The sequence below is a fragment of the Dipodomys merriami genome, unplaced genomic scaffold (genome assembly GCF_024711535.1).
Source record: "Dipodomys merriami isolate MVZ:Mamm:240054 unplaced genomic scaffold, mDipMer1.0.p SCAF_13, whole genome shotgun sequence".
NCBI classification, from domain to species: Eukaryota; Metazoa; Chordata; class Mammalia; order Rodentia; family Heteromyidae; genus Dipodomys; species Dipodomys merriami.
Window position 1 is genome coordinate 13,712,621 of NW_027202604.1, and position 25,363 is coordinate 13,737,983.

At 39.3% G+C, this 25,363-nt stretch overlaps 1 protein-coding gene across 10 annotated transcripts in view; it reads right to left on the minus strand.

Moving 5' to 3' along the window:
* Nucleotides 1-25,363, minus strand: part of Thrb (thyroid hormone receptor beta) — a 365,706-nt gene that overhangs the window by 167,338 nt on the left and 173,005 nt on the right. Inside the window, exon 1 of one of the 10 annotated variants that reach the window (XM_070018709.1) lies at nt 9,346-9,475. The exons of the other annotated variants lie outside the window; for them this stretch is intronic. The gene's annotated coding sequence lies outside the window, so the exon portion shown is untranslated. Of the gene's footprint in view, nt 1-9,345; nt 9,476-25,363 lie in introns of those variants that run through there. 10 annotated transcript variants of the gene reach the window in all.

The window sequence follows — 25,363 nt, forward strand, 5'->3', positions numbered from 1 at the left end:
AAAGAAGCATGTAGAGGGTAGGGGATGTGGGCTCTGGGTTGGGATGTGGAAATCTAAATGGCTGTCAGGTAAACTGTGTGCTTTGCTTACTTCTGACTTAACAGAACATTGGGTTTTGCCCTTGTTACTACACACAATGCAATTATGTACACAGATATGTAAGCAGGTTAGTGTAATGGCATTTTCTATTTGTGGTCAACACTGTGGCAAGCCTCTATGTCTATAGGGGAGTGCTCCATGTAAGTCATGAGAGGAGAGAAACACTACTTCTGAGCACTGACCTGGAGGAGTGAAGAAACCACGGTTGCCCTGGGACAGAACTATGTGACAGTATCTCAGCTATCACCCTATCAAGCCCTCCTTCCTATAACCTCACTCTTGTGGCTGTTCTTTCAGTTATTACACAAAAGCTGTATGTTCAGGGTCTGGGAAGGTGGCTCAGTGGTAGAGTGCTTGCCTTGCATGCATGAGGCCCTGGGTTCGATTCCTCAGCACCACATAAGCGAAGAAAGCTGGAAGTGTACTGTAGCTCAAGTGGTAGGGCACTAGCCTTGAGCTGAAGAGCTCAGGGACAGCACCCAGGCCCAGTGTTCAAGCCCCACGACTGACAAAAAAAAAAAAAAAGCTCTATGTTCAGATTTTTTTGGTAGCAGTAATATAAAACTGGTAATATAAAAGATATATTAATACCTAATGCTCAAATACCTTCTACATTTTTGCTTATGATTATATTTCATGCAAAAGGTTAAAGACATTTTTTAAAAAAGAGAATACATTCTTATTATTAAAGTCCATCAGGTTTATGACAACTCGTTATAGCAATGCTAGGAACCAAGTGCTCTCATTGTCACTAAACCTGGTTGCTTATCTGAAAGCTGCTGAGGTTGTGGATATTTTCACATGGATTTGCATTTTTGGTGAACTGACTACTCATATCTTTTCTCCAGTTTTCTTTCATTTTTTTTGTTTTGTTTTCCTGTTCTTACACAGGTTGAGGAAATGCAGACATTGACACTTTGTTTGCCACATGTTGTGAGATATCTAGCCTGTGTTTTTGTCTTTGTTTATGGTATCTTTGGTCACACTATGATTAAAAAAGTCACGTGGCACAGTTCATTGATGTTCTCATTTATCCCTTACGAGTTAATTCTCCAGAGTTTCTCCGTATTTCCCTGAGACATGGGTTATGAAGATATTCTTCTAGATTTTCTTCAAAGTATTGGTAGTGGAAATAAAGATAGTCGCTAAAAGTAAAGAAGCTCCTGCCCTCATGTCCATCTTATACAGCCAAAGGACTCTGCAGATGGAACTAAGTATAGACCTGCGGATGGGAGTTGATCTCAGATTATTATTCAAGTGGACCCAGCCCAGTTCCCTGAGTCTCCGTGAGAGAGAAAACTTTTGCTAGTGTGGTGAGAAGGAATTGTGGCTAAGGAATATGGGTCAGCAAGAGTCCACACTATTTGCCTCAAAGATAGAAGGAAGACGCTGTACACGAAGGGATGTGAAGCTCTGGGAAAGGCAAGCAAAGGGCTTCTCCCTCTTCATAGAGCCCTCAGAGAAGAATACAGTCCTTGTGACACCCTGGTAGGTAAGACCTGCATGAGATGTCTTACCTAGAGAGCTGACAATTATCGGTTACATGACTTCATATCGGTTAAGACGCTAGGTTTGAGGTCATTTGTTGGGCAGCAATAGAAATTGATACTATGTTTGCTTAATTAAAAATGTACCTTTAGCCAGGCAGGGGTGGCTCACTCTTGTAATCCTAGCTACTCAGGAGGCTGAGATCTGAGGATTAAAGTTCAAAGCCAGCCTGGTCAGGAAAGTCCATAAGACTCTTACTTTCCATAACCACCAGCAAACTGGAAGTGGTGCTGTGGCTCAAGTAGTAGAGTGCTTGCCTTGAGCTAACGAGCTAAGGGACAGCGCCCAGGCCCAGAGTTCAAGCCCCATGACTAACAAAATAAATAAATAAATAAACAAATAAAATTTTTAAAAATGTATCTTTATACTGCCATCTGTCACTCACTTTTTTGCATCCCTTTGTTGTTTTATATATGTATATATATATATATAATTTTATTGTCAAGGTGATGTACAGAGGCATTACAGTTACATAAGTAAGGTAGTGATTACATTTCTTGTCTAACTTGTTACCCCCTCCCTCATTTTCTCCCTCTTTCCCTCTCAATCCCCCCAAAGTTGTACAGATCATTCCTAACATACTGTCTTGTGAGTATCGCTGTTGTATAGGTTCCCCCTTTGTCTTTTGTCTCACCATTTTGTTGTTCCCCTTCCCTTCCATAGTTCAGATAAATGTATATACAATCCTACCAACTCAGATGCCACTCAGTACATGAATGGATTAAGAAAATGTGGTATATATACACAATGGTATTCTATGCCTCCATCAGAAAGAATGACATGACCCCATTTGTTAGGAAATGGAAAGGCTTGGAAAAAATTATATTAAGTGAAGTAAGCCAGACCCAAAGAAACATAGGTCCCATGGTTTCCCTTATTTGCAATAGCTAGTATATGTCTGAGACAAGCAGAAAAGGTCAGATAAGTTGATGTTAGGTGAAATGAACCCCAAGATAAGTATTCAAATGTTTGTTCTTTCTTGCGATTGTTTCTAACATATTTATAAGATGATTTCTTTGTTGCTTTGTATGTCCCTCCCCCATGGTATAACCCCTGCTTTCACTGTATTTGATTTTGGTATAATTTGTGGAGGGGAAGGGAAAAACCAAATTGTTTAAATAGGGATACAGGTGGACCCATTGCAACAATGAGATGTACAAGTCATTATGTCGAAAAATGAACTTTACAACTTTGGCTGGCATGGGGGATGGGAGATGGGAAGGCATGGGAAAGGGAAACAAAGGAGGAGGCAACAATGCTTGATAAGAAATGTACTCATTACCTTGCCCATGTAATTGTAACCCCTCTGTACAGTATTTTCACAATAAAAAAAACAACCCCCCTCAAACAATACCTAGGGTACCAAAATAGAATACAGTGACAACAGGGGATACACCATAGGGGGAAAAACACAAAAGAAAAAAGAAATCTTGGAGTATATTGAGAACAACAACACTTGGAGTTCATTTCACGTAGTATCATCTTATATGGTCATATGTACATAGCTATTGAGCTATTTTTCTCATCTGCTAAGATTGTCCTAGATGTATAGTAATTATTATAAATAAGGGAAACCAGGGGACCTATGTTTTTTGGGTCAGGCTTATTTCCCTTTGTCATTCACTTTTGAATTTACATTAGCAAGTGGGAATAGGTTATAAGTGAACATTAATCTGTTATATGGATCAATGTGTTTAGTTCTTTGTCAATATATTGTGTTGATAACACTCATTTCAATATTTTTAAGTATTTAGTGGGACGTTAGTCATTTTTGTTTTTAAAAATAGTTTAAAAAGTTTTTAAAATAGGATCTTGTCTATGACTTTCAAATTGTTATTTTTATGTGCCTCTATAGTTTGTCTTGTTACAGCGACAATTTCATCTGCACTTATAACTGACTGTTCTTAAGAAACAAAGCATGCCATGTACAATCTTAGTTGAAGATCTATGAGCTTGAGGCTCCCTCTGCATAGAAAGAAATATGTTAATCTGAGTTGCCCACGTGGCTTCTTTCCTCATGGACACTGCAGATTTAAGCTCTTCCATTCACTGCTATTTCTCCAGAGACCAGGCAAATACCTAGTATTTGCTGGTGTCCAACAAATATTTTTTGTGTGATTAACTATAATGAAGAACTATTGATTTTCCTTCATTTATTTTTTAACCCAACCATCTTGTAATTTTAAAAAATTTAAATCCTTTGGTTTCTAAACGTAATAATCCTATCTTCAACAAACAAAGAAATACGATTCTTATTGTTCCAATAAACTCACTGACATAATGGTAATAATAGTGGTGGGAGGAAGGACCCCTAGCTGCTGGAGATTGTAGGGATGGTCTCAGTTTGCTCCTTTTCTCCAGATTCCATGTTCTTTACCATAGAGCTTTGCAGGGACTTTAAGCTCTAAGCTTTCAGCCACATGAGAGCTTTGACCAAAGGGTTGTTGGCAGATAGGATATAAGCAGAGGCCTGAAAAGTGCCACCAACACTGGACTTGCTCTTGACTCTGCTGCTACCATGACAGCGTGTCTGGGCTAGCCTGATGGAGAAGGATAACATGGAGAGTACAATTTTCCCATTGTTCTTGTAGATACTATCAACCCACAGCCAGCCAGCCCCTGACATGTGAGCATTCCCAGTCACGGAGTTAGAGCTGCTATGGACTTGCAAGCAAGTCCAGCCTCAACTCTGGTCCCTACTGACAGTGGGCTACATACTAATTTATTGTTACCTACTATCTTTGGAAGCCGTTATGCAGCATCATCATGACAAGAGACAATTCATATATGCGCTTATACCTGATTTTATTACAAAGGGTCGGAGAGTTTTACCATGTAGAATTTGGTTATCGATTTTACTTGCTTCTCTCTCTTTCTGTTTTCCCTCTCAGCATCACTATTTTGCAGATACATGATTTTGAGCTTGCCATACATTATTTGTTGCACATAGAACCTCTTTCATGTATAGATATGCAAGTGCACTAGCCTCTATTCCTTCTTAGAAAATCATTTCCATAGAAGGGCTGTGGAGGGCAAAATCTATAGATGGAGTTTGTGCTGTGTGCAGAAATGCTGGCAATAAAGTTCTGTGTATGGGATGAGGTTCAAGGGGAGTTGAGCATGTATTGATAATATCTGCACATATATTGGCTGAGATAAGTGGTAACTGACTCAAATCTAATTTAGACATGATAATTTGCAGGTTGCCTCATAATTACCAAATGAGGACAGACAGATATGAAGTGTTGGAAGCATTCTGATGTATTTTAATAATGAGATAACGAGGTATATCAACGGTATACCACAGAAGCCAGACATTTCACAGCCATCTTCACATTTCTCTCTATATCTACTATCTAGAGTTAATTATTCACAGCTCCATATTTTAGAAGATGAAGAATCAGGAGAGTTCAGGTATTTGCACTCAGTACTATGCAGGATTCAAAATCAAGTTTGCCTTCACTTAATCCTGCCTTGCCTCCTTCTTCAAGGCCTCTTAGACCATTTTTCTAAACCTGAGTTCACTCCCAAGAAATTTGAGTCTATCTCTTCCCCTAGTGCACTTCAAAAAGTGTCTTTTCCAGTAGATCACATACTCCTCCAACCAACTCCCCTGTTTGTAAATTGAGAAACGCCTCACAGTCAAAGCCTTTCCTTCAATGATTTTTTTTTATTACTTAGGTCCAGAGACTGACAAATCATTACACATGCTATATAAAAAGAAACCATTTCAATATTAATAGCTCAGTCATTTGGGATTAAAGGTTTGGGTTTTGTTTTGGCTCACAGAAGGAATATTAGTTACCTGTACTTCTGGTTTTCAGGCGGCTCATAACTATAATAGATAACAGCTCTCTGTATCTAAATTTCCTGGCACCTGACAGGCCTGTGCTGGAAAGCTCAGATTTCCCTGTTTCTGACCACCCACAGGGAGGAGGCTGAACTGTGTCAACAGTGTGGTCTCTTCTATAAAGCTGCTTTCCACAGAGGGTTCTGGTTCTCACATGGAGATGCAGAACACTGCCCAAGATTACTGGGTTGTCATAAATATAGATTCCCCGAGAGTAGAAAATATACACAGAGCTGAGGAACAAGGGAGAAATTCTCCCCCTGATTCTGGTCTGGTTGGAGTCAACTAACTTGGCCTCTAGGAATGGAGGGGGTTTTGGGCCAACAAATCTCCAAGGTGGTCAGAACAGCTGGTCTCTTCTTTCTACGGCACAGCAGTTTGACAACTGGATGAAGAAATGACCAGTCTGGCTGTTATATTTATCCCCTCAGCTTCCTTGCTCAAAGTTGTTAAGCTGGCTGTTTGAATCTTGGACTCTGTTTGCTAGGCAAACCCTCTACCATATGAACGAATATCCTCAGCCCATTTAATTTGTATTGCAAATAGGGTATCATAACTTTGCCCTGGGCTGGCCTTGAACCTTGATTCTCCTATTTCTGTCTCTCAAGTAGACAGAATTTCAGGCCAGTGACTCCATATCTAGTCTGAGCATACTTTATAACCTTATAACCACATGCATCTTACAGAGTGGGTGTGAGAATTTGATGTAACTGTTAAAGAAAACGAAAATCTATCTGCAGGCAAAAATAAATTTCCTTTTTTACTTTCTTACAATTGACAAAGTCAAGTATGAGCAAATTAGCATATCATTCATGTTCTTTAAAAAGTCACATCTTTAGCACAAATTAGTATTATAGATTCTTCTTTTCCTTTGAGTTAAAGAAAGAAGTCTCCAATGAGAGTTCTTGATTGTTTTTGCAAACACTTCCGAAGTAAATGGTAACATATTAGTATTGCTTTATTACTTGGCAGTAGAATAAACAAGTATACATTCATTAATGTTGGCCAGCAAATTTAAATATTCCATAGAGTCATATATATGCTGAATACTCTTTCAGGCCATGGATTATTTCTATGTTTACTGAAAATAAATAACAGGAGGTTGTTTAAGCTAAAAGTTTGGAACATAAAGGAATATGTGCTCGTGAGATTAAAAACAATTAAAACATCAAAAGATAATTGAAAAAATGAGAACTAATGCAACTATCTAGAATTATCAACTTATTCCCTTTAGTATATGCAATAGTCGAAACTGCATTGTAAATTTCTATTTCTGTCTTTTCCCACCTAACATTAAATTTAACCATTTCCCCACACTATAATCTCTTCATAAACAGCAATTCAAATGATTTTAAATAACTCACTACATGTAGTTAATATTATCTGAAAGTGTGTTATACTGAAGATAACATTATACTGAAATATATTTGGCCGATTCCCAAATACAAGTAATGCCAAAGATAATTTCTAGATGTCACAAAATTTACTTATAATCCTAAATTATTTCTTTAGGAAAAATCTTGAGAAACATTCCAGCAGATCCCACAATAGTTGCTTAAAATAATATGAACATTTAGTAAGCTCCTTACAAATTTAGTAAGCTCAACCATTTAAAATATTTTAATTTAAATTTTTTATTGTTATTATAAAGCTGATGTACAGAGGGATTACAGTTATATGTCAGGTAATGAGTACATTTCTTCCTCTTCCTCTTCCTCTTCCTCTTCCTCTTCCTCTTCCTCTTCCTCCTCTTCTTCTTCTTCTTCTTCTTCTTCTTCTTCTTCTTCTTCTTCTTCTTCTTCTTCTTCTTCTTCTTCTTCTTCTTCTTCTTCTTCTTCTTCTTCTTCTTCTTCTTCTTCTTCTTCTTCTTCTTCTTCTTCTTCTTCTGTTGGTGTGGGGCTTGAACTCTGGGCCTGGGTGCTGTCCCTCAGCTCTTCAGCTCAAGGCTAGGGTTCTACCACTTGAGTCACAGTGCCAGTTATGGTTTTCTGAGTGGTTTATTGGAGATAAAGAGTCTCACAGACTTTCCTGCACAGTCTGGCTTTGAACTGCCATCCTCTGATCTCAGCCTCCTGAGTAGCTATGACTACAGTCATGAGCCACTGGTGCCCGGCATTAGTACGTTTCTTTTTGGGAGATATCACCCCCTCCCTCCCTTTCTCTCAGTTTTTCCCTGCTATCCCCATCCACAAGTTGTATATAGAGCTGATTTTCAACATAGCATCTAGTAAGTGCTTGACTGTTCATTCTTTGTCCCTCCATTTCTGTGTCTACCTTACCCTCCCCAAAGACAGATAATAAACAAGCAAGACAAAAAAAAAAGCAAAACAACCAAGAAAAAACTTTTTGTATCCATTTCTTGGAGTTCATTTCCAAAAATATTATTTTCCATGATCAGAGGCACATAGGCATTGTGCCTTTGTGTTCTTCCCTGGGAGTATCTCCTTTAGTCTTACTGTGTGTGAGTGTGTCTACAGTTCTGTATAATTCATCCTGTCCTGGGGTAGGTTAGATCTAGCTCACACATAGGAGAGAAAATATGTGTGGTTTCTTTCTGTGAGTTTGGCTTATTTTACCTAACATTATTCTAGGTCCATCCATTTCCCTGCAAATAACATAATATTATTCTTTCTAATGGCTGTGTATAATTTTATTGTGCATAGATACCACATGTTTTGTATCCACTCATCTATTGTAGGGCATGTGGGCTGTTTCCATAAGTTGGCCATTGTGAATAGTGCAGCAATAAACATTGATGTGCAAGTGTCTTTTTTTTTTTTTTGTCAGTCATGGGGCTTGCACTCTGGGCTTGTCCCCCAGCTCTTCAGCTCAAGGCAAGCGCTCTACCACTTGAGCCACAGCACCACTTCCAATTGTCTAGTGGTTAATTGGAGATAAGAGTCTCACAGACTTTCTTTCCCAGGCTGGCTTTGAACTACGACCCTCAGATCTCAGCCTCCTGAGTAGCTAGGATTATAGGCATGAGCCACCAGTGCCTGGCTGTGCAAGAGTCTTTACAATATCCTGGTTGTGATGTTCTGGGTAGTTGCCCAGGAGTGGTATGGCTGGGTTTCAGGGAAGATCCATGTTTAATTTTTGAGGAACCTCCAGACTGCTGTCTAGAATGGTTGTACTAGTTTACATTCCCACCATCATTGCAATAGGATTCTTTTAACCCCTCACCCCCACCAACATTTGTTGTTCGAATTCACAGTGCTCAACCATTCGTTTTAATAAATCCTTCAAGTATTTCCTTCTGATTTGTTTTGTCCTTACTCAGTATTTTAAGAACTGAATTCCAGTTGACTTAAGCTAAATAAGACCTCGTGCCAATAGCCTGAGCTTCCACTATCCACTGTCATGAAAGCTGGGATATATATTGGCAGCCTCTGAAATGGCCTTTGAGATCTGCCTGGCTGGTGAAGGATGAGAAGCTGAGTTTTGAAGAAGGTGCAGGCTGCAAGGTGGCAGAAAGCTAGGGGAAAGAATATTAGGTAAGACTACTAAAGATCCTGGCTAGGGAGTGAGCTAGCCAAGAGAAAGTGCTGCTGGCTTTGGGATTTGGAGTTCTATGAAGAATGTGTGGGGTTGGGTGTCATAGAGGGTGGAAGTCTCTGAAGAGCGAGGGTGTGGATATAGAACATCTCTCTAACAAAATCTAGGTTTGAGTGTGTAGCTACAGAGGCAGAAACTATTCTAGCATGAACAAAACTTTTGTTATAAAGCCAAAGAGAGACAAATAATTTTGAGGCACATGGAACAGACTTTTGAAAAGAGAAATGATTGGTTTTTAAAACAATAAATTATGAACTCTGGTCTTTTGCATATACTAAGAACCATATACTTACATATTATCATTCTTGATCAACTTTTGGAAGGCATCATAGTGCTTCTGCTCATGGTAAAAGCTCAATAGAGTTGCTGAATTGTTTTCTATAGTGTTTGAAGTAGGGGTCATCTATATCTTTTCAATGAAACTTTTTGGTATTTATGGAGCAGGTGTATGCTTTGCTTGTGCCTTTGTGACTCCATCTACCTAAGGTTCTAGAATCTCTTTTTCTTAAAGAGGAAATGACCTATTTTCTATGTCACTTAGATAGCACACTTCAGCTACTCAAGTAGAACCTCTGCATTTGCTTGTCTTCCTGTCAGCAAGGCTCTTCCTGACTCCCCTTGCCCTTGCTTTTTTGACAAGGTCTCCTCATCCACAGATACTCTCCCCACTACCTGGGGTCTATTATAGCCCAGTCCTTCATCTGTAGCATACATTATTCATTCATTAGATCATTTAAAAACATTTAGTACTTTTCAAACTTTTAAATCTCACCATGAGGAATTAGTTACATGAATTGTTTTCCTCTCTCATACAACCGAAACAATTTGCTGAAATAATAGATTTAAGATGTTTGGTAGTGAAATCTGGTTTCTTTATTCTACTTTAGTAGGAACAATCACAAAGAGACATAAAAACTGCTGGTGACTCACTAAATTGATCTTATAACTCACAGAGTATTACATAAAAATTGAAATACTGGGTTGTTTTCTGTCTCTCTAGTTACCTGCCCTTGGCCTACATAAAAAAATCCCTATGGTCAGAGATTATATATTTGTCCTGTTTACTAGCATACAATTGACAAAAATCAATATTTGGCAAAAAATGAGTAAGTTCCTGAATAAAATCTTACTAAATTTTTCTTCCTTATTTTAGCATGTCCATGATTTTAAGTAAAAATAATTATTGAAGAGGACTATGATTTTCCTTTCTGATAAAGTGATTATTTTTTGTAATTCAATTTAACATTTGGGTGCCCAAAAGCAATTGCTGAAGAAGATGCTGACATTAGCAAGGTACAATAGAAAAATAGAATAGAACTTTTAACTCAACTTGATTTGTAGGGTGTATTATAAAACTTCCGTTAAATAAATCAGTAAATGCCACTTTCCTGTTCAGTCTTGTTTTGGGTAGGAAAAAAAACAAAACAAGGGGATGAGAAGCTAGACCAAGACATGGAAGATTTCCTTGCAAGAACATTGGGCTTTTGAGTACAGGGCCGTGAGGTGGGCTTGCTTATCTGACCATCACATTGGAGAGCATGTAAAATGTCTCTATTCTACTTGCAAAACATTCTCCTTCATGTTAATTTAAAAGCTGATACTCAGTGCCTTGTTAGCTCAATAGGCAGAACATCAGTCTCATCATATCAGATACTCAATTTTGTTATTATTGTTTGGTCTGAAGAAATAAAGAATTCCATTCACTATAACAGAATTTTCAAGGGATTTAAAAATAGTGGCCCATTCTGAATAATTTTCTGTGAGAGGAACTAGCAAGTGTCTTTGCTTTTCTAAACTAAGATGATGTAACAAGGTGAGGTGGTACATGCCTATAATCCCAGCACTTAGGAGGCTGAGGCAGGAGAATTATAAATTCCAAGCTAGCCTGGGCTATGGAGTAAGTTCAAGGTCAGACTGAACATTTAGGAGCCCCTGTCTCAGAAGAGGTGTAGCTCACTGCTCTAGCAATTGTCTATTGTGCCCATGTCTGTGGGTTCCATCCCCAGCCTGCAAAACTTAAACAAAAACCCAATGCATTTTCATTTCCTTTTGTTAAAGGGAAGAACAAAGTAAGAGAGAGTTCCTTATTCATTCTTTATATAAATATTGTTCATGAGGCTTTAAGGATTATTACTCTGCTCTGAAGCCTTCTCAAGCTAGTTTGCCTTAGAATTCATTGGAGTGCTTTTTAAAAGAGATTTCTGGGACCTACCTCTACAAGTTCTCTCTCAGCAGATTTGGTGGGGGGTTATAGAATTTGCTGTCCTAATGAGGTTTCTGGCAATTCTGATGCTCTTAGTCCAAGCACCATGGTTTGAGAACCACTGCTCTAAAGCAACCATTCTCAGCTTGGCAATTCTGTTCTCTAATGGTCGTTGGACAATGTCTGGAGACATATTTTGTCTCTATGGCATTTAGTGTGTACAGGCCAATGGTGTGGCTGTGTATATAACTATGAAACACAGATCTCCCCTTCCCCAACAGGTTTTTCCGCCCCAAAATGTCAATGGAGTTCCAGCTCTATCTAACCTCTCTTTCTCATGGAAACACACTATTTAACAAGAGCTTAAATAACAAGTAAAACAAGAGCTACTCATTTGAGAAGCCTACAACTAAAATGGGATGATGTCACAGACATTAAATTAATTGGGTGGTGTCTCAAGCAGCTATCTACTGTCATCTTTCTCTGTGTCTCTGTCTCTCCCACACTCACATGTCCATTAAGCTTATAAAACACCACACAGCCCAGACATTTACTCATCCGAAATGTAAATGAAAGCCTATGTATGGTTGATGAGGGGTGTGAAGCCAGTTGGGACTGGGAAACAACTTTATTCATTCCCTGCGGGACTGGCAACACCTTGTCCAAAGCAGATAGGATTCTGGAAATTGTAAATACCAGGTGCCACAGAATAATGGAGTTGGGAGGACAGGGCCATTTCCTAGCAGACTCATTATTTCTTTTTAGTATCATTTATTAATGGCAGAAGATTTTGCTTGGTATCTGGGGCAGAGTTTAAACAAACTTAGGAGGAATTTAATTATTCTTTTTAGATGTCTTCTTTGTCTTCTTCTCCATCTATTTTCAGAATTTGCAGAGACTATGCCAGAAAGAAACTTATTTCACTATCAGGTGTGACTTTTTCTCCTCTTTCCCTATGCTTGTTTTTACTTCTAAGATCCAGTCTTAGTCAGTGGTCCCCTAGTAAGAGTTACTGATGATAGAAACTTAGGAGTCATTCTTATTTCTCTTTTTTACCCCTCATCCCAATCATTGAGTCCATCTTTACATCTTGAGAGTTCTCCTTCTTACATCCCTTTCTAGACTCATTATTCTTTCAACTTCAACCTTGGTTTATATCAACATTCTATCTCCTGGCAATTATAGAAGTCTTTCAGATGGTCTACCAACCTATAGATTTAGCCCCTGTTCACTCTGCATCCAGAGTAAGTGCTTTAAAACACACATTTGATCATGCAATCTCACTGCCCATTTCCTACTAATACACTTAAAGACCTTATGATGGTTTAAGAGGTACACTAGTCATAATTTGTTCCATTTCTCTCCATTACCCTCATTTTTTCATTATATTGTGACTAGTCTGAACTTTTGTGGGTTGTGTGCTAGCACTCTCTTAGTACAACTAACTTTCAATGTCTGTGGGATGTGTACTCATAGATTCAACCAATCATAGATAGAATATAGTAAAAAAAATCACATTCCTATGGAACATGTACAGACTTTCACTTCTTATCATTATTCCCTAAAAATACATATAACAACTATTTACATAACATTTTATATTCTATCAAAGGTTATAAATAACCTAGAGATGCTTCGAAGAATGGGAGGTATGTATAGTTTAGATGCACCTATGCCATTATTTTATACAAGGGACATGACATTTGGAGCCACTCCCCAAGGGAAGAAGAAGGATGGTCTCTCAGTTTTTGGATTCGACAGCTGGGTGAAGAACGCTGCTGTTTGTTGAGATGGGAAGACATTGAGCCCCACTAATGTTCTCACTTCTGCAATGAAAGCTGCCATCGATGACAACTTCCAACTTTCTCTTTTCCTCTCCACAACCTGAGAAATCATTATCCACACCACTAAATACCCCAACCTAGCTTATGTTCCTTGAAGGTGAGAGTCCCTTGCCTGTCTTCCCATCCAGAAATACCTGAGTCAGAGCCTCCATACAATTTACCAACAGCAAGCATTCTGAAAGCTGCTAAGAATACTTGCCACCCACTGAATGTTCACATCCTCCAGATCTTATCCCAATTGGACATTTAAAAAAAATCCATTACCTTTGAAAACTATGTTCCTCTCTAGAAAAAGTCAGGCATTTAACTTCTATTTTATACTCTGTTATTATTTAACATTATTCCTTTTCACTTTATATATGCTTACTTTTCTTTCCCATTAGGAAGAATTGCTGTAAAATGCAACCTCATTTCCTCTTTGATTAACTAGGAATTAAGGACAGGTTTCTTCTCATGAAAAAGCACTGCATTGTTTCAAGTGCATTTCTTTTTCTAGAATGTTCATTCACATTTTAGTTAGAAGGCTTTTTTTTTTTAAATGATACCATAATATCACCTTTCACTTGATTTTGCAAGTTTTTTTTTTTTTGAAAGACACAAATCCGGTGCAGATTAGGAGTCAGACTTATATTGTAACTTCCCACACAAAGCTAGAATGCTGTCTATAATTCTTAGCAGTAAAAAGGAACATAATTATGAAGAATTTATGCAGAGGCAGAAATTATGCCTTTTCTGTTCTTTCTTTCTACTCACGACCTTTGAGAAGTACTCAGGAAAGTTTATTTTTGTTCTGACTACTCGAGTACTGAGATATATATTTTATCCACAGTTTGTCATTTATACCTCTCACATGTGACAGATTTTACCTCTCCTTCGCAGCACACACAGTGAATGCATATTTAGCAGGATGAAATAATTTGTTGGAGGGCATAGAGTAGAAATAGTACCATCTTCATTCAAAGTCAGATCTTCGTGAACAACAAAGCCCGGGGGATTTCCTGTACACAACAGTCCATTCAGATTCTAGTGTGGGGGAGGGGAATCAATCACCTTCAGACAATCCATCTCCATTGTAGCCCTTGCCAAACTATTTGAGAAGTCCATGGATTTCACAGGGTTCCGTGAAACTTGGCTACGATGTGCCAAGTTCACATTTATTTATTTTCTGCACAGTAGGTCTGTCTTTTTTGTTTTCTTGGAACTAGATAGTCAAAGAAGTCTCCCCCGCCTCCGCCCCACCCCTTCCCAAAGTATTAAACTCTTTTCCTGGGAATCCAGGACAAGCCAGGGCTTCCTGTACCTGAAGGGGTGGGGGTGGGGGTCACTCCTGCAAGCCTTTCCTTCTGAAGGGGTCCACTTCCACATTCTTCCTTCTTTCTTGGTAACATTGCACACTTTCTAAGGCCTCAGCCTCTAGGGACCCATCCTTTGGTATATATTTAGTTTTTTTTCCCCCCTAAATCAACAGGAAACTAGAATAGCACTCCAAGTATGGTACTAGGAACAACTGCAATTTTCTCTTCAATTATTCATCTAGTGTTTGATTTCAAAATAGGAAGATAAACTTCTTCCCTGGTGACACACTTCCTTAAAAACTTTAAAGTTTGTATTGATCAAGATGCATTGTACTTATGAATATGTTGAATCTAAACACTTTGTACCCCTACTTAAAAGATAACAAAAATATAATTTAAAAAATTAACATTAAGGAAGCACGGAATTCTAATCTACATCGTTTGATTGTCTTTCTTCCCCTTAATCTGCAAGAGAAAAGGCTGGATCTTCAGGATGTGGATTTCAGCCTTTTGCTTTCTAACTTCAAGACACATGGGGAAAAAGTAGATATGTTTGTGGAATTTTGCCCTTAGCAAGGACATATCAGAATTTCAAGAGGAGCTGGCCATTGGAAGCCCGTAACTGGACTATGGCCAGACTTTGACTTAAACATTAACTCTAACAAGATGGAGAGTATTCTAAAGTGGCGTGACACTCACCTGTCCTCTGGGCTCTGAAGAGCTGCAGACATCACCACACCTTCTGCCTGAACTTCTACTCCAAGTCCAGAATGAAGATTTTTTTCTAAACAAATAAACTGCAGGAACCCAAAGCCACGTCCTGAATGTAAGTGGCTGTGCTATCCCAATTACACGCTCTTGAGATGCATCTAAGGTGCCTGTGCTGACTGCTGCTGGGCTGGCATCATGACCCTGTGGGTTCTGCTACACAATGCTCCTCCCAGACAAACTGTTCTTAACTCCAGGCTGCTCTCTTTGGCTGGAGATTCCTCACCATGCCCCCTGGCTTGCTGTGGGAAGCTGGTGTTGCAGCAGAGACAGGATGGTGAGCAAAGCGTGTGGTAACCTAAACCCCTGTGAAATGAGACTCCGGGAGCATCAGGAGGCTCCCAGACAGCTAACACCTGACACGCTACCCTAGCCACGTGCACAGGCACTGCCACCATTCCAATGTTTCCTCCCCTGCCAGTCCTACAGCATGTCCACCCAGCCTGGTAATAACAATAATTGCAGAGAGCAATAGTTTTCTCTGCTAATTATGCTGCTTATAACTAGCAAAGAGTAAAATGATAATTTAACTTGAAATAAAGCTTCGTGACTCCCTGAACATGGAAAGTATCTTTGGGTTTGAAGCCACCAAGACTTAAGATTGATCATTGTCAGAATGAATTTCAGGTGTCTTTTTTTTTTTTTTTTAAAGCAGCTTTCTGAAAATGTCCCTTGTTTACTGCTAGGGTACCCAGCAATGAATTTAATTTGCTTTATTGCCCTGCTCAGAGAACATGTTTCTGCTGGTGTGTAAGGTCTAGAAGCTGTCAACATGCCAAGGCAATGGCCCCAAATGAAGTCGTACATAAACCTGACAAATTACCTTCATATAGAAGTAATCTCTGCTATTGCAGAGCCATGAAAATAACTGCTAGTGAATTACCAGAACTCACTGTAGCTGGCTGAGCTGACTTTCAAAAGCCTGAATCACATAGCTGTTGAGCTGGTAATATTTTGCTGTTAACATTTTTAAAGGTACTGGCATACTTTATTTTCCCCTTTCCCACCCTTTTCTTCTTTTCCATCCTTTTCTTCTTCTTCTTTGGGTAGAGATTGTGTCCTTTCTCTTCCTTTGCTCCTTACTCATTCCTCCTGTCTCTTTGTCCCCTCCGATAAGGTATAGTTGAGATTCTATATTTTACTATCAATTTGCCTGAAACTTGTAGATTCCATACATCCCACATCCTCTTTTGGATAACTGAAGTGTTCCCTAGTTAGATTTTTCAGAAGGTGTTTATCACCTCAGTCTCCTACTTACCAGTTCTTAATAGCTTCAGTGGGTACAAAGTGTTCTCCCAGGAGCCCTTTAATCCTAGCTACTTGGAAGTTGGATATTAGGATGATCAAGGTTCCAGGCCAGTCTAGCCCTCCTCCCCCCAATTGTTTATGAAATCCTAATTCAATTTTTTAAAAAAAGCTGGGCACAATGTCTTAAGCCTTTTATTTCAGGTATGGCAGAAAGCATAAATAGAAGGATTGCTGTTAAGATATTTGTCTAGGCAGAAAGTAAGATTCTACCTGAAAAATAACCAAAGGGGAAAAAAACGGAAGGAATGGCTCAAATGGTCGAGCACCTGCCTGGCAAGTACAAAGCCCTAAATGCAAGAAAAGAAAAGTAAAGGACCTCTCTTGTACATCTACAATAGCTGCCTTGCACTGTTCTGCCACCTGATTCATTCTGGGTATATCTGGAATCCAGGGTACCTGGAAATATATCTTGATGCTAAGGACACTGACACCTCCCAAACACGCTCCACCTTGTCACAGAGCAGAACTGCTGCAGCTACTTGTTCCTTTCCATGAATGCCTTACAGGCCCGTGTTCTTCCCTTACCTCCTCAGGCAAAATAACTAGAGCTACTTTCCTGCTGTAGTTAATAGTGCATTGTAAATATTTCTCCCTATCAGTCCCCCCAAGTAGGTTAAGAGTTCTTGGGACAAAGATGTTGCTGACCTGCTACCAGGCAGTTGCTCAATAAGTGTGTGCTGAATGAACTTTGTTTCTTTGAGTTTCTCCTAAATACCTTAAGCATAGTCTGATGCTTAGGAATATGGTTATGTGGGGTCAAATCCTGTCTCCTTCCAGGACTTGAACAAGTTAAATAGTTTCTAGGTGCCAGCATTTCCCTATCTGGAAAAAGAGAACAGTAAAACATTACTGAATTGTAAGGTGTTTGGGAAGGTTAAATGAAGTTAGAGTATAGCCTAGAAAGTAGATGCTCATGTTACGTGAGTGTTTGTTGAATAAAATAGAAGTGATTCTAGCACCACATGGTGATTTCCATTATTACATGAGTAAGAAGGTTCTAGACGCTATTACAAATGGCTTCATTGAGGTTAGTAGATTATTAGGAAGAGCATTCCTCCAATCAAAGGTGTAGATGCTAGGTCTAGCAGTGGTTGTTCACATGTGTAATCTCAGCAAGCTATTTGGGAAAGGCCAATCCAGGCAAAAAAACTAGTGAGACTAGATGGCAACAATCTAGGCATAAGGATATACACCTATAATCTCAGCTTCGTGAGGGAGAGGTAGGAGGACTGTGGTCCAAAGCTGGCCTTAGACAAAAAGTGTAAGGCACTATCTGAAAATAAAAGCAAACAGGCAAATGGTAGACTGCTTGCCTGACTGGCAAATGCAAGATTCTGACTTCAAACCCAGGAATGCCCCACTACCACACACTCAAATGCACAGATATTAACACCACACACACAAATGCATAGATATTAACCTCAAGAATGAAACTTGAAAGCCTAGTATCATGACAGACACCTGTTACCCTTAGCAATTGGGATGTGGAGGTAAGAGAATTGGAGTCCAGCCTGGAATTTATAGTAAATATAGTAAATTATAGGAAAATTATAGTAAAAATAGGAGCTGGGAGCCAGTGCTTCTCCAATACATAAACATAATAGCATGGGCCTATACCACTCAGGACTTTTGCACAGGCTTAATTGTTAGGTCTAAGATGCATATAACAAAGAAACCTGGTTAGAAAACTATAATTCTTAGGTTATTATATATATGAAAGCACATATCAGTTCCAAACTATTTAAAACAAAGGGTGTCTAATGTCCAGAAAAGGAGTTCAAATAAGTTTTCATGCAATTTAATAATAACAATAATGAAAGAATAAAAGACTTATGAGTCAGAGAGGGCATTTGGGATTTTCTTTGTGTACAGGTAAATCAAAAAGGCCATTCACAAGGCTGACATTTTGAAAAATGTATTTTAATTTCGCCTAAATGTGCCCTTCATGATTAGTCCTTTGTGAGTATATATCCTGGTGCATCGTGTGTGTGTGCGCGCGCGCGCGCGCGTGTGTGTGTGTGTGTGTGTGTGTGTGTGTGTGTGTGTGTATGTATGTATGTGCCAGCAGGGCCTAGGCACTGTCCCTGAGCTCTCTTACTCAAGGCTAGCACTCTACCACTTGAGCCACAGTTCTAGTTCCTTCTGGTGATTTTGCTGGTTAACTGGTGCTAAGGACTTTTCTATCTGGCCGGCTTCAAACCTCAGTCCTCAGATCTCAGACTCTTGAGTAGCTGGAATTACAGGTGTGAGTTACCAGGGCCCAGTGAACATCCTATTGTAAGTGTCCTCCAGGCCTTCAAGCTACAGCTGCCTCAAGACAGTGACCTACTCTGTATCCAATGTCTCTCAGAATTCCCTCCCTAGTTCCCTAACACTGCTCTCTTCAAAGTCTCTGGAACATATCTGCTTCTCAAAGCACTCATCTTGCATGACAATGGCATGCTGTCTTTTCATTTCTCTTATCAGAATGTGAGTCTAGATCTCTGTTGCTTTTTCAATACCATGCATATTACCTGGAGCATAGTGGATATGAGTGAGTGAGCAGACTGCCCTAGGTCTGTAGGGGCAAATTCCCTGTGAAGTTCCTTAGACAGCAAGACTGTCTCCCTCGTGCATAGCATGGGATCCTGTGTACTTGGGGGTGTGTGTGGCTGAGGAATGTTCCCATCTGACAAAGCTAGAGCCATTGTACAATCAGGCATCACGGCTCCCAGGAAGGAGAAATAGTTAGGATTCCTTAAAAGGGTTAGTTAACTTCATAATCTGAGCCAAGAATTTAAAAGGATTAAAAAAAATAGCTTCAACTATGTCTCTTTTCTTTTAGAGGAAAATATACTTGGTATCCACAGTGGGCTACTACCATTTATCCCTTAGGATGACTAAATGTAAAAAGGCTGGCACTACCAAGCGTTGGAGTGGACAGAGTGACTAAGTAATTCTCATGCATTGAAGCTGTAAGTTTGTGCAACTACTTCTGGAACACTGAAAGTTTCTAATATAGTTGATATAGATCTACCTTATAACCTGTCAAATCTATTCTTAGATATACAGTCAAGAGAAATACATATGACCCCTAATAGCAATGAGATTCCAGTTTGCTATTTTTCAACAGGACAATCAAAACCAACTTGTGGTACACCTATAACATCACTACTACATAGCAATGGAGAAGAATGAACTACTGATCTTTGCGCGAACAGGTATGAGTCTCCAGGGTTATACTGAGCAAAAAAAAAAAAAAAAAAATCAAGCTCCAAAAAGCATGTATGATTTCATATCATGTAGAAGAAGTTTAAGAACAAGCAAAAGAATCAAAGCAACAACAACACAAACCAAACCCAAACCAGCCCTTAATCAATAGTGATGAAGTCAGAAGACTAGTAAATTCAACGTAAAGGGGAAGGAAAGGCATGAGGAAACTTTGGGGATGCTAGAGATATTCAATATCTTCTTCTGAGTACAATTACATGGAGAACCATAAAGCCTTATGAAGTTTTTTTTTTCCCTTGTTTTGAGACAGGGTCATGCTATATAGCACAGAAGTGCTGGGATTACAGGCATGTACTACCCTAGGCCCTTAAGCTTTGTACATTGCAGGATATGCATGTTCTATCTCCCTAACATTTTTAATAAAACAGAGAGATCGTAGGAGTCTAGATGAGCAGAAGGGCCAAAAACATCCATTATTCACATGCTCCTCACATGCTGGGGAGAGGGAGTCTTACACATCATCTCTGGGTCAGAGAAAAGCACCCATGTCATGGCTGTACCCATGTAGGTATGGGGCAGAGAATTGTGGCAAACTCATGTTCTCATAACTAAGGGCAAGGATGGCACCTGCCCAGGCGGTCACACGTAGCATAACTCTCTTTTTGTTATTGGTGAACATCTCAGCTGGGCTGTTACATTATTTTAGCAACAGAGAGAGAGAGAGAGAGAGAGAGAGAGAGAGAGAGAGAGAGAGAGAGAGAGAGAGAGAGAGAGAGAGAGAGAGAGAGAGAGAGAGAGAGAGAGAGAGAGAGAGAGAGAGAGAGCACTTTTCTCAGTCACTTACCTTGAATCAAGTTATCTCCTTGGGGGGGGATGCTCTTTGGAAGTCATGTCATAAAAGAATAAAGTTAGAACTCTCTGAAGACTGTAATCTCTCTAAAGTCAAAAGAGGGGCAATAAAGTCTTTCTGAAAAGCTTCACAGAAATGTAAGAGAAGTCGGAGCTGATCAGAAACCTCAACCTTTGTAGCTTCACAGTGCCTAACACATCTGTTTAACCTATAAGGGAAAGGAACTTTAGAAAAGGCACTCTAAGTGTCACCAGACATGGCTTTTGCCATGAACCAGGCTGGCCCTGACCATACCACACCCAGGGTGACTTTTTCAGTGTTTTCAACTGGATGAGGCTACATTTGGGGAAGGCTAGATTTGTGCAGGCCTGTCCCTTTGACAGAATGTCCCGAAGCTCAGCAGTGCCCAGCCCTCCCATTGTTGTCAGCTCAACAGTGTGCACAGACACATTCCTGAGTTTAAAGAACCCCTGCTGGTGTGCTGGTGCACTCTACCCAGTATTAGAATTTAGAATTGGTAATCTCATGGGTGTTTATAGTATTAAATATCAAGTAAATGTCAGCATTAAATAAAATAGCATTGTTAAGTCAGCATTTTTTTTCCAGTCCTAAAGCTTGAACCAAGGGTCTGGGCATTGTTCCTGAGCTTCTTTTGTTCCAGGCTAGGGCTCTATTACTTGAGCTACAGTGCCACTTCTGGCTTTTTCTGCTTATGTGGTACTGAGGAATGGAACCCAGGGCTTTAGGCGAGAGGCAAGCACTCTACCACTAAGCCACATTCCCAGCCCAAGTCAGCATTTTTTAAAGAGTGATCGCATCTCTTAGGAACTGAGTCACTCATTACCTGTCTAGCCTTTGCTGAGTTAGAGTTTGCACTCTTGGACTTGAAGTCTATGCGACAGGTGGATCAAGTGACTAGCTATTTGTTTTCTTCTTCCTTGGTTCATTAGGTCTTGCTAATTGAATCGTGAAAGCAGGAAGCTGGTGAACAGATGAGAGCAAGAATCATCTCCAAAGTCTAGGATGGCTCATCTAAGCCTCTACATCAGCTCTCAGCTCTCTGGCACTATCTCTGGCACATGGAGCTAGGGAAGAACAATCACTATACATTGAAAAGAAACCACCTATGTTCTCCAAACTGTGCCATAGGAAATGACTCTATGTCCAGTTTTATGCCTTCAATACCCACCTCACCATACACGCTTAAGAACCGGTTGTGTTACTCTAATGACCTAATAGCAGCTCTGTGGTAACTCTGTTTCATTCCTACACCCTTTCAGAGGAAGCCTCAAGCAGCCCCTTCCTCTGGTTCCCAAAGTCCTAGGCATTCAAAGGTGAATTTAGGAGGAAGGTTTCTGGATGAATAATGTCAAAAATGAACATCTTTTGTTTTTGGTAGACATTTATTTTTTATTTATAGAATTAATATAAAATTCCCTTTTATACTTTATTATGTCAACCAAATAGTCAAATGTGAGACCAGTGACAGAATTATGACAATGTGGACTGATTTTAGTCCTAAATGGGTTCTAGAACTTTGTAAATCTCCTGAAAATTTATGTAGGATTGTACACTGATACGATTCCCCCACCTCTCCGGGGAAAATGGTCCATAGGTTTTTAAAAAAAATCTGATTCTACTAAAAGAACCTGTCTCCAAAATTATTCTAGAAAAATTATTCTGGAGCTATTATCTATGCTGTTTAATAACAGTAACTGTAGCACACCATATGGTTATCCAACACTTGATGTCAGGCTAGCTCCAAAGGAGATATGCAGTATGTATATACATCTCTAAGTCTTGGCATAGAAAAGAGAAGGTAAAAAAAAAACTAATTATTTATATACTGGTTACTTCTAATGGCCTTTTGGATACTGAGTTATATAAAATGTAATTTAAAAATAAACTCTACTTGTTATTTTTGTAATGTGCTTAACTAAAATCTTGAATATTGCATATGTGATTTGAATTTATAGCTTATATATTTACTGGAACAGTACTGTATCGGAGCATATGGCCAGGGAAAAGAAAATAATGTTAAAAGTGCATGAGAAGCTATGATTGTGAGTGTATTTTTAAAGCATTCTTATTAAGAAACTAGAGAATAATTTGGAGACGAAAACCAACTTTTATAAAATACCCATTTGTAGGGAAACAACGATATAGGTATAGATTTCACTTTGTTCTCTTAATCACTTAGCCAGGAAATTAAGCCAGTAGGAGAAGCTTAAACCCTTTTATCTTTTCAAATCAAAAGTATGTTTCCATGGGTTCAAATAGAGGTAGAAAAACAGTAATTTTTAAGAAGTTCCTGGGAAAAGTGGTAAGAGGATAGTATCACTTTTTTCCCCCTCTGAATCTAATCTACATCCACCAAATAACAGAGTTTATTGTATTTGCCCTGGGCCAGGCCCAGCTCCCTCTACTGTTTTATGGCCTTCTGGATGTAATTAAGGGGATAAAGTCTTTCAGGGACCTCCTGAAGCTCAAGGGTCCATCTTCAGACTTTGGGTCTGTAGGTGAGGGGCATTACAACCTCTTTTCAGCATTTCCTTTTGAGTTGAAAGCTGCTTGCTTCAGGGGACAGTGGCAAAGGAACATTACTGGGAACAGTTTTCCTTTTCCGTTGTTATTATCAAGGGTCTGACTCACCTAGAACATTCTTGTTATAGGAGTTGGTGTCTCTTGTGGCTGAACAATAATGTGAGTAGAGCCCTATGCTTATTTTTTATTACATTCCCTTGTCTAATCTTTTACAGACGAGATCAAAGCCGTTAGCTCCATCTTCCCTCTCCGACATACTGCCACACTCCACAACAGAAACAGTCTGGATGCTATTCCACGGGTCACCCTCAGGTTGGTTGAGACAGAGAACTCAGGAGTAAATTTAGCCAGGAGTAAAAAAAAAGTTTTTTTTTTTTGTTTTGTTTTGTATGGGCATTACATTCTTGCCCACTTATCTCCCACTTGCCGCACTCCTTACTCTCCTGGCTGGAAAGTAGGCTTAATAGTGTCCAGAGTTTCCATAAAATTCTGTTGCTCAGATGAGTTACCTGTGGCTCACAGATAAAGTCAACGTCGTGGTTTTCTCAGTGAATTGACATGTGCTCACAAATATCAGATAACTACAGTTCTGAAGCACATTTTTTGAGGATCCTCTTCTTTCTTTGCTCCTGGAAGTGATACTTCTATGCTTTAAGATGGCAGCTACTTCCCAAGCCAAGCAAGTTAGGAGCTGTGCTAAAGGTTCTGTTCTAGACTTGAAGATTCTCAGGGCAGCAGCAACAATCACACAATCACATAGCTGAGTGTAGGGATAAGAGGTGTATCTCTAACCCTACTGTGCAAAAAAAATTACCTAGGGACCGTGTTAAAGTGCAAGTTCTGAGTTACTACACCGAAATGAACACAAGATTTGGGATTTCTAGAGAATTCCTAGGGGGCATCAATGTGACTGGTCACTGAACACAGTGAGTAGAAAAGGAGACCATCTCTTAGAACTCTTTCATTTCCAGAAAGCTCTTTTTGTGTGACCAGAAACACTAGTAGCTGGCATAAGCAGATGGAGATTGCCCCAAGGTCTCTGGTAGAAGACTGTAGAAGTCTTAGAAATTTATCTTAGTAAGAAGATTTAGAAATTAAGTCTGGGAGTCTATGTTCAAACTATTTTAGCATTTTGTGATAGTATTTTTATTATATACTTGTTCATATAAGTGTATACTTAGCTACTTTCTTCCCAGAGTAGGTATACAAAGGAGACCCTCCTCACCAGAGTGATGTGCAAGATAATGCTTGGTAAAAAAGGCATGCAAGGTGGGTAGTGGTGGTGGTGGTGGTTATTCCCTAACTTCTTACCTAAAGTAGCTACTTTTGAATGGAAGGATTTTGCTAAATAAATATTTACTGTTCAGTTTATTTGTTCTGTAAGTACTAATGCTCTCTGTAAGGTTTGTTTCAAGTATGATTTATTTCTGTCAGCCCATGGATGACGAGTAGAAGAAAAACATATTCATGGTGATCACAAAAATTTACAGATCTTGTGATGCTGTGGCTCAAAATGGTAGAGTACCAATTTTGAGTAAACAAGCTAAGGGATAGTGCCTAGGCCCTAAATTCAAGACCCAGTGCCAGCACAAATAAAATAATTAAAAAATTTATAGTCTTTCCACCATCCCAGTTGCTTTTCATTTCCAAGTAGACACATCCTCTGCCATGTATTTGATGCTCATATTCGATTTCTTGAATATCTGATTACTTTAATATAGCATACAAACTAATTGGCATTGAATTCTAAAAATAATGCAAAGTACACTAAATGGAAGTCACAATGAAGCTTATACTCAATTTTTTTTTGGGTGGGGACTACTGGGGCTTGAAATCAGGGCTTTGTGTTTGTCAGCTGACACTCTATCACTTGAGCCATGCCTTCAGCCTTAGATTAGAGATAAAGTCTTGAGGACTTTCCAGCTTGTGCTGGCTTTGAATAGTGATCCTCCAGGTTCTGTACTTGCAAGAAATCTAGAAATATAAGGCGTGAGCCATCTCTGCCTGGTTTATGTGTAATTTTTATATGTGAGTTTTTATTGATGCTGACCTTTACCCTATAAACAGAGAGCTAAGGGCATACTATGAGCCCAGCATTTGTCAAAGTTGCTGGATGTTAATGTGGGAAGGGAGAAGGTGAAGGAGATATTCGCTAGCCAATGAGTTTGCAACAGATGACCACATAAGTGACAGCCATGATATACAGTGTGGCATACAGGCAAGATGGAATCACTGTATCAATAGCAAGGCTGGCCTCAAAGCCCAGGTACAACCTGCAGTATGGTCTGA